The sequence below is a fragment of the Mesoplodon mirus genome (genome assembly GCF_964341445.2).
Source record: "Mesoplodon mirus genome assembly, chromosome: 1".
Taxonomy (NCBI): Eukaryota; Metazoa; Chordata; class Mammalia; order Artiodactyla; family Ziphiidae; genus Mesoplodon; species Mesoplodon mirus.
In genome coordinates this window covers 225932094-225939726 of record NC_138976.1, presented here as the reverse complement: position 1 = coordinate 225939726, position 7633 = coordinate 225932094, and the positions used below count along the sequence as shown (strand labels likewise).

The 7633-nt window shown below is 48.3% G+C and overlaps 1 long non-coding RNA gene across 1 annotated transcript; it reads left to right on the top strand.

Moving 5' to 3' along the window:
- The first annotated feature begins 2102 nt into the window (after positions 1 to 2102).
- Positions 2103 to 5865, top strand: LOC309804810. Its single transcript, XR_014294170.1, has 2 exons — positions 2103 to 2349; positions 5179 to 5865. It is a non-coding gene; the product is annotated as an uncharacterized lncRNA (long non-coding RNA).
- The last annotated feature ends 1768 nt before the right edge of the window (positions 5866 to 7633 follow it).

The following is a 7633-nucleotide window of genomic DNA, read 5'->3' as shown; positions in this document are numbered from 1 at the left end:
ATATTTCCTCTTAGTAATTTTCCATCCATTACCCCCACTCTGCTCCTTGACTAGAAATCCCCGCGTGTCTTTTTTTTTTTTTGGCCACGCGGCATGGCTTGCAGGATCTTAGTTCCTGACCAGGGATAGAACCCGTGCCCCCTGCACTGGAAGTGTGGATTCCCCCCAACTTGTCCTTGTTGTAGTAGGAGTTGAACCCCATCTCTCGCTCCTACTGCCAGAGTCATAACCCCCTTTGCAATAGTCTTGAATAAAGTCTTTTTTGCCATTTTTTTCATTTTCATTTTTTAAAATTGAAGTATAGTTGATTTACAATGTTGTGTTAGCTTTTCTTACCATTTTCATAAGTATCAGAATAATCTCTCTTTATAGGTAGGAATACAAAAATCTATCAGACAGGGTCCCAGCCTCAAAGAGTTCCAATCAAGTGGGGAAATCAGTTGCCTAAACCAATAGCCAAATGTAAGATAATAAATATGGAAATAAAAGTATGCTCAAGCTGTTGTCAACACCCTGATGAGAAAGCAGTTAACACTGCCTGTGTGAATCCGAGAGTCCTTCAGACAGGAGTGACATGGGCTGGGCTTTGAAGGGTGAGTAGGAGTTCGTGTTTTCTGGAAGCTCAATAACTAGCTTCAGAAGCATAATTGTTTTTTCAGAAGCATAACTTTTGCACATTAAAAGATGGTTAAGGGACTTCCCTGGTGGCACAGTGGATAAGAGTCCATGCTCCCAATGCAGGGGGCCCAGGTTTGATCCCTGGTCAGGGAACTAGATCCCACATGCATGCCACAACTAAGAGTTTGCACGCCGCAACGAAGGAGCTGGCGAGCCACAATTAAGGAGCCCGCCTGCTGCAACTAAGACCTGATGCAACCAAATAAATTAAAAAAAAAAAGATGGTTCATAGATATGATCTTATGTTTGTAAAATACATGTACTTTCACAGAAAAAAAATTATAACTCTAGAGGAATGTACTAATTAAAATTAATAGTAGTTATATCAGGGTAGTGGTTTAATGGGTGATTCTTACTTTTTCTTTAAATGTTTTATACAGAACAGCACACATATCACCCTTCTAATTAGAAAAACATTAAGATAATTAACAAACCGTGTCCACACGTCCAATATGAGCTTTTGGTCCTGGAGCTGGGGTGGCAGAGAGTCTTGTCAGATGTCTGTGAAGGCTCAGGGAGCAAAAGCAGAGCCTGTGTGGATGTGCAGATTTCAGGCCAAGGGAGCTGAGCTGCCTTCCGGGGGAGACACTAGTGGGAAATTATGGGAATGTTCTGGGGGAACAGCGAGGCCACCTGCCTGGGAGGTGAGGCTGAGCCAGAAGATGGGGTCTGGGATTGCGGGGGCGGGGAGGGCGGCTTTTGTCCCCCGACCTACAGGCTCAGGGGGGCCCGCAGCAGAGCTTGGAGGGTGTCAGCCAATCAGGAAGCTCCGTTTTCCACCGTGAGCCTCTCCTGCCCCACGTGCCCTAGGACAAGATGCTCCCATGGGGCACAGCTGTGTCTGGATCCCAAGTGCCTTGACTGCACGCCTTGGGTCACTCAGCGGCAGACACCTGCGTGTCCAGAAAACGGAGGCGTTTAATGAAAAAGAGGAAGGAGGGGGAGGAACCGGAGGGGACGGGAATTCCCAGGAGGCCTGCGGGGAAGGCGAAGACAGAAACCCGCGCGCCGCGTGCATCTGTGAAAATGCTGCAGGTGCGGACGGGAGGCCCTCCCCACGACAGACTCAGCACAGGGCTCCCCCCAAGTCGCAGCCCTGGGCACACACAGAGCCCACTCCGGGGACGGGAAAACCTTAAGTCACGGCAGCAGAAGCAACGGAGGTGGCTCTAGCTGGCTTGCGTGTCGCCGTCCGTTCTCCACGGTGAGAAGGCGCCCCCCCCCCCGACCTGGGGTGGTTTCCATCCGACCCAGCGGATCGGGACCAAAGCAGGTCTCTCCCCACCGCTCCGCGCCCAGAAGCCCCTCCCTTTCTCCGGGCGGTGGCGACTGTTCCCAGGTGAGCCGCTGGGTGGCGCTGTCGGCAGTAACGGAGGATGCCGCGGGCTCGCGGCGGCTAGAGAGGCGGCCTGGGGCGTGGAGCCTGGAGCTTCGCCGGGAAGACCGTGGCTCGTGGGGTTCCAGGGACCCACCCGCAGTCTGAATTCGAAACGAATGCAAACTCAGGGCGCCAGCTCTTGGCTGGCTTCAGCGTGAGGCTCCAGAAGAGGGTCTGTCCAATCTACATACGACGAGAGGGCCCGAAAGGCGGCGGCCTGTTTGCGAGTCTCGGGGGAAACTGGTCCCTTGAGATTATAGGATTGACTCGGGTTTCTCTGGCTCCGGAGTCCAGTAAGTACACTTGTTTCTCATTTCGTTCTTTGTTCGGTGAACAGTGTATGTTTGTTCAATAAATAAAAATGGGAAGGCGGGATCCACAGGGAAAAGAGAGAAGAGAAGGTACACCTGAAGCAGGTAAACTGGGAGGTCACAGCCATGCGATGCTGAGGCTGCCCTGGGAATGACTCCACCAGGCTCTCTGGGCTGGAGGAGGAGTCCCGCCTCCATCACTCCCAGCCTGTCAGACCCTCAGTCAGTTTCCCTGTAAAATGGGCACACTGACCAATGCCCTGCCCATCTCAAAGGGAAAACGGATACTAGGCAAGGACAAACTTTGTAAATTGTTGTGTGCTCAGTAAGTGTCGAGAATTATTAATAGCCTCACCCCAGTCATCATTACTGGCAAATCATTGCCCTGTGATCCACAAAACCTCCCACAGGCAGCAGAGCAAAGACCACCAAACCCACATCCTGGCTGCTTCGGCTGTACACAGACATCAGTTTGGTGATAAGATGAAGCTCTGGTGTTTGCACTTTGCAGCCACATTTCCTGGTAATTTGTATGTCCGTAGTTTGAGGGGATTTCAACCTGGAGCCATATAGGGGCTGGGATCAAAAATGTGGGAAGGAGTGCCCAGACGCAGTGACCTTTCCAGATACATGGACCCTCTTTCAGAGGTTACGATGCCATAAGAGGCCCGCCAACCTCACCCCACCCGCGTACTCTGCATGTGACCCTGTTGGCTGCATTTGCCCAGGTCCTTATAGTTCCCCTCTACCACCACCACCACCTGATGTGGGCGGCAAGCTCTAAAAGTCAGAAGGAAAACGACGCAGGGCGCACTGTCCCTGTGCAAATAAGTTACATGTTTGCAGCACTCTCTAGACTTTGCATTTCACTCACTCAGAAGAAGACAAATGGCCCCATTTCAAAAATGGGCAAAAGGCTTGGATAAACATTTCACCAAAGAAGGTATATGAATGGCCAATAAGAACATGAAAAAGTGTTTTATAGCTCTAGTCATCAGCAAATTAAAACCATGATAAGATACAACTGCCTACCCACTGGCCTGTTACACTAAAGGATGACCACAGCAGGTGCTGGTGAGGGTGCGGAGGGGCTGGAACTCACACACTGCTGGTGGGAGAGTAAAAAGGTATAACCACTTAGAAAACCAGTTTGACAGTTGCTTGAAAAATTCAGCGTACACCTACAGGCGATCTAGCCATTCCGCTTTTAGGTATTTACTCAGCAGGAATTAAAATACTGATTCACACAAAGACTTGCGCTCAAGTGTTCATTGCACCTTTCTTTATAATAGCCAAGAAATGGAAACAACCCAAACTTCCATCCATGGTGAGTGAATAAAACAAACTGTGGTCTGTTCAATGGAATACTACTCAGTAATAAAAAAAAAAAAAAGTGAGCATGTACCTACAGAGACGAATCGACATACCAGAAGCCAGACAAGGGACTTCCCTGGTGGTGCAGTGGTCAAGAATCCGCCTGCCAGTGCAGCGGACACGGGTTCGAGCCCTGGTCTGGGAGGATCCCACATGCCCCGGAGCAATTAAGTCCGTGAGCCACAACTACTGAGCCTGTGCTCTGGAGCCCGTGCTCTGCAACAAGAGAAGCCACCACATGGGCCTCCCTGGTGGCGCAGTGGTTGAGAGTCCGCCTGCCGATGCAGGGAATGCGGGTTCGTGCCCCGGTCTGGGAGGATCCCATATGCCGCGGAGCGGCTGGGCCCGTGAGCCATGGCTGCTGAGCCTGCGCGTCCGGAGCCTGTGCTCCGCAACGGGAGAGGCCACAACAGTGAGAGGCCCGCATACCACAAAAAAAAAAAAAAAAAGAGAAGCCACCACGATGAGAAGGCTGCACACCGCAACTAGAGAAAGCCTGCGGGCAGCAACGAAGACCCAGCGCAGCCATAAATAAATAAATAAATAAATTTATTTAAAAAAAAAAAAAGACAAAAAGGACCCCATACTATATGATTCCACATATATAAAATTCTAGAAAATGTAGTTGAATCCATAGTTAGAGCCAAATCAGTGGTTGCCTGGGGCTGGGGGCGGTGTACAGAGAAAAGCAGCAGGGAGGGATTACACAGGGGCACAAGAAAACTTTGGGGAGTGATGGATGTTTTCATTATTTTGATTAATGTGATGGTTTCATTGTGCATATTCATGGGTCAAAGTTTATCAAAGTGTATACGTTAAATACATGCAGTTTATTGTATGCCAATTGTACCCCAATAAAGCTGTTAATATTGTTTAATTTTTTAAAAGGAACAAACTCAAAGGGAACTCCACTGTACAGTAGAAACTAACACAACATTGTAAAACAACTATATCTCAATAAAAAAAGTTTTTTAAAAAAGGAACAAACTATCGATACACATAATAACATGGACGATTTTCAAAATCATTATGCTGAATGCAAGGAACCAGACATAAAAGAGAACGCACTGTGCGGTTCCAGTAATCTAAAATTCTCAAAAATGAAAATACTCAGTAACAAACAGCTTATCAGTGGTTGCCTGGGGACAAGGGTGAAAGTAGGGATGAATTACAAAGGGGCACAAGGAAACTTTGGGGGAAGGGAAGTATGGTCCCCGACCAGGGATGGAACCTGTGCCCCCTGCATTGGAAGTGTGGAGTCTTAAGCACTGGACCGCCAGGGAAGTCCCAATGTAGGCATGTGTTGAAACTCATCAGCCTTATTGGTGATATGGAAAGCGTTTAGTGGTCTGGATAGAAGATCAAACCAGCCACAACATTCCCTTAACCCAAAGCCTAATCCAGAGCAAGGCCCTAACTCTCTTCATTTCTTTGAAGGCTGACAGATGAGGAAGCTGCCAAAGAAAAGTGACGCTAGCAGAGACGGGTTCATGAGGTTGAAGGAAAGAAGCCGTCTCCACCACGTGAAAGTGCAGCGTGAAGCAGCAAGTGCTGATGTAGACGCCGTAGAGCCCAAGAGATCCAGCTCAGAGAATTCACGAAGGTGGCTGTGTAATAAGGAAGACCTTTGTATTCTATTACAAGTTAATCGCTAAAAGGATGTTTCCCAGAAGCTTAAATGATGCATAATGGCCCATCTCTGGGAACCCTGCCCCCCAGGTAGTGAGCATTCAGCTAAAATACCTGCGTTTCGCTCCCAGGAAACATCCGGACCAAGCCCACCTGTGAATGGCTGCAGGAAGGAAGAAATTAACCTGTCCCCTCTGGAGGCTGACTGAACCAGGACTTTACTCCCACCCCTTTCGGTAGAAAAGAAGTCTGAATTCTAACTAGGGGAAGATGGCTCCTTGGGACACGAGTCTACCATCTTCTGAAGCCAGCCAGGAGCCTTGCTGCTTGTGGCCTGCAGGCCCCAGATTGGGGAATTTTCTGGTAAGGCCCGGGCAGCTGCTGGGACCACCTGTCCTGAGACTCCTTCAAAATTCTCTGAAGGAGCACTGGCTGCCCCTTGGCAAATGGAGCAGGGAATTGACATCTGGGAGCTGACGGGCTCAATACAGTAGGGTAAGTCACTCTGGTGTACAGCCAGAAATTTTATTTCCTCTGTTTGGGGCTTTTTTTCCTCCAGAATAAGCCAATTTGCTTTGTATTTGAGTGGGGTACCCTGTTGGAGAGAGGAATTAGTTGCTAGACTTGCACCTGATCTGTGAACCAGTTCGTTTGTTTCTTTGGATGCTAGCATTCGCGTGTGCCATGTGTGTTTTGCTTGTCTGGTATTTCTGTCTTTAAAAATTGGGGAATGTTTCAACTGTCCCTAAAGAAAGTCCTCTGGGGTGCATTTTGCATAAGCGGTCTGATTACAGCTGTGAACCCATGACTGACAGGAAGGTGATATTTTATTGTTACAATGTGTGACTGCAGTGCCTGTTAGGGTCTCCAGGAGTGGCTTAGGCAGGCTTATCTTGGGACCCTGTGCACCATGTACTGTCACCCTTGCTGTGTTAATTACATCGTTTGTGGTCTCCTGTATCATTGGCCTGGCCAGGGAGTCACATCGCATGGGGGTTGGGTTGATGGTTCTTGTGATATGTAAAACCCCGAGACAAAACTTGAGGGTTTATTTAGGGCTTTCTGTTTGTTCTTTGGGTTTCTCATTTCATTTTTGTTTTGGTACCATTTCTCCATTTACAGACTGATGTCAAATTGAGGAAAAGAACCAAAAAACCTGTCTGCTCTTGTCCAAAAGCGGGACATTCCCAGGGAAAAGAGAAAGTTCCCACTTGGTTCTAAAATCACCAAAAGCCCCATCCCAGAATTCAGCCCAGTTGGTTGATGCCAAGGCAAAAAGGCATCCTTTTAATGAATGGTTAGAGATGATCAGTTGCTATTTATGGTTTCACGGTGGCCTTTGAGTGGCTCTATAGCTATTCTGTGAAGACGCGAGGACGAAAGATGAAATCCTCTATGTGAAAGCATTTGTGCTCTTATATCAGGGTGGGAAAAAGTCAGACAATTGTCACCATATGGTAAGAGAAACCCAAGGGAAAATCTGTCATACAGGAAGAAAAGAAAGGGAACAAGGTTTAGGATATGGTGCTCCAACCTCTGGCCAAGCTGGCTGTCCCAGCTGCTCCAGCTGTTATGCCAACATACCCACCCCTCCCACTGCCTCTCGTTCCCATCCAGCCCCAATTCCCGACACTGGGGCTCAGGAAGCTGTGGTACTGGCTCCCCCTCCTTGTAGGGTTCGATTAGAAAATCCTGTGTTAGTTCCTGGGACACAGGGACTTGGCCTGGTATCATGATCTAAGACCCAGTAGGGCACCCAATGTGGACCAGGAGCCACTGCCAGGGCAGGGCAGTTTCCCTTCCATCATTGTCCTATAGGGGCCTAAATGCAGTGCAAGCTTGGAATCCATAACAGCTACACTAAAGAACAGATTTTCAGTGTAGACGAAATGCCTTATATTGGAAGAAGATGCCACCTAGGAATTTCATAGCTAGAGGGGAGAAGTCAATGCCTGGCTTCAAAGATTCTAAGGACAGGCAGACTCTCTCGTTAGGCTAATGCATCTGGTGACTTTAAGTTGAAACCAGTGCTCACTTACCATTCCCAAATTCCTAGGACCCTTAAGAATTATGCTAAATCTACTCTGCCTGTGCTCTATAAATGGAACGACAAGGCCTGGATGACATGACATCTGTTTACAGCATGGTTTACTGACTATTTTAAGCTCATGTTGAGACCTACTGTTCAGAATAAAAGATTCCTTTCAAAATATTACTGCTCATTGACAATGCACCTGGTCACCCATCATCTGATGGAGACGTA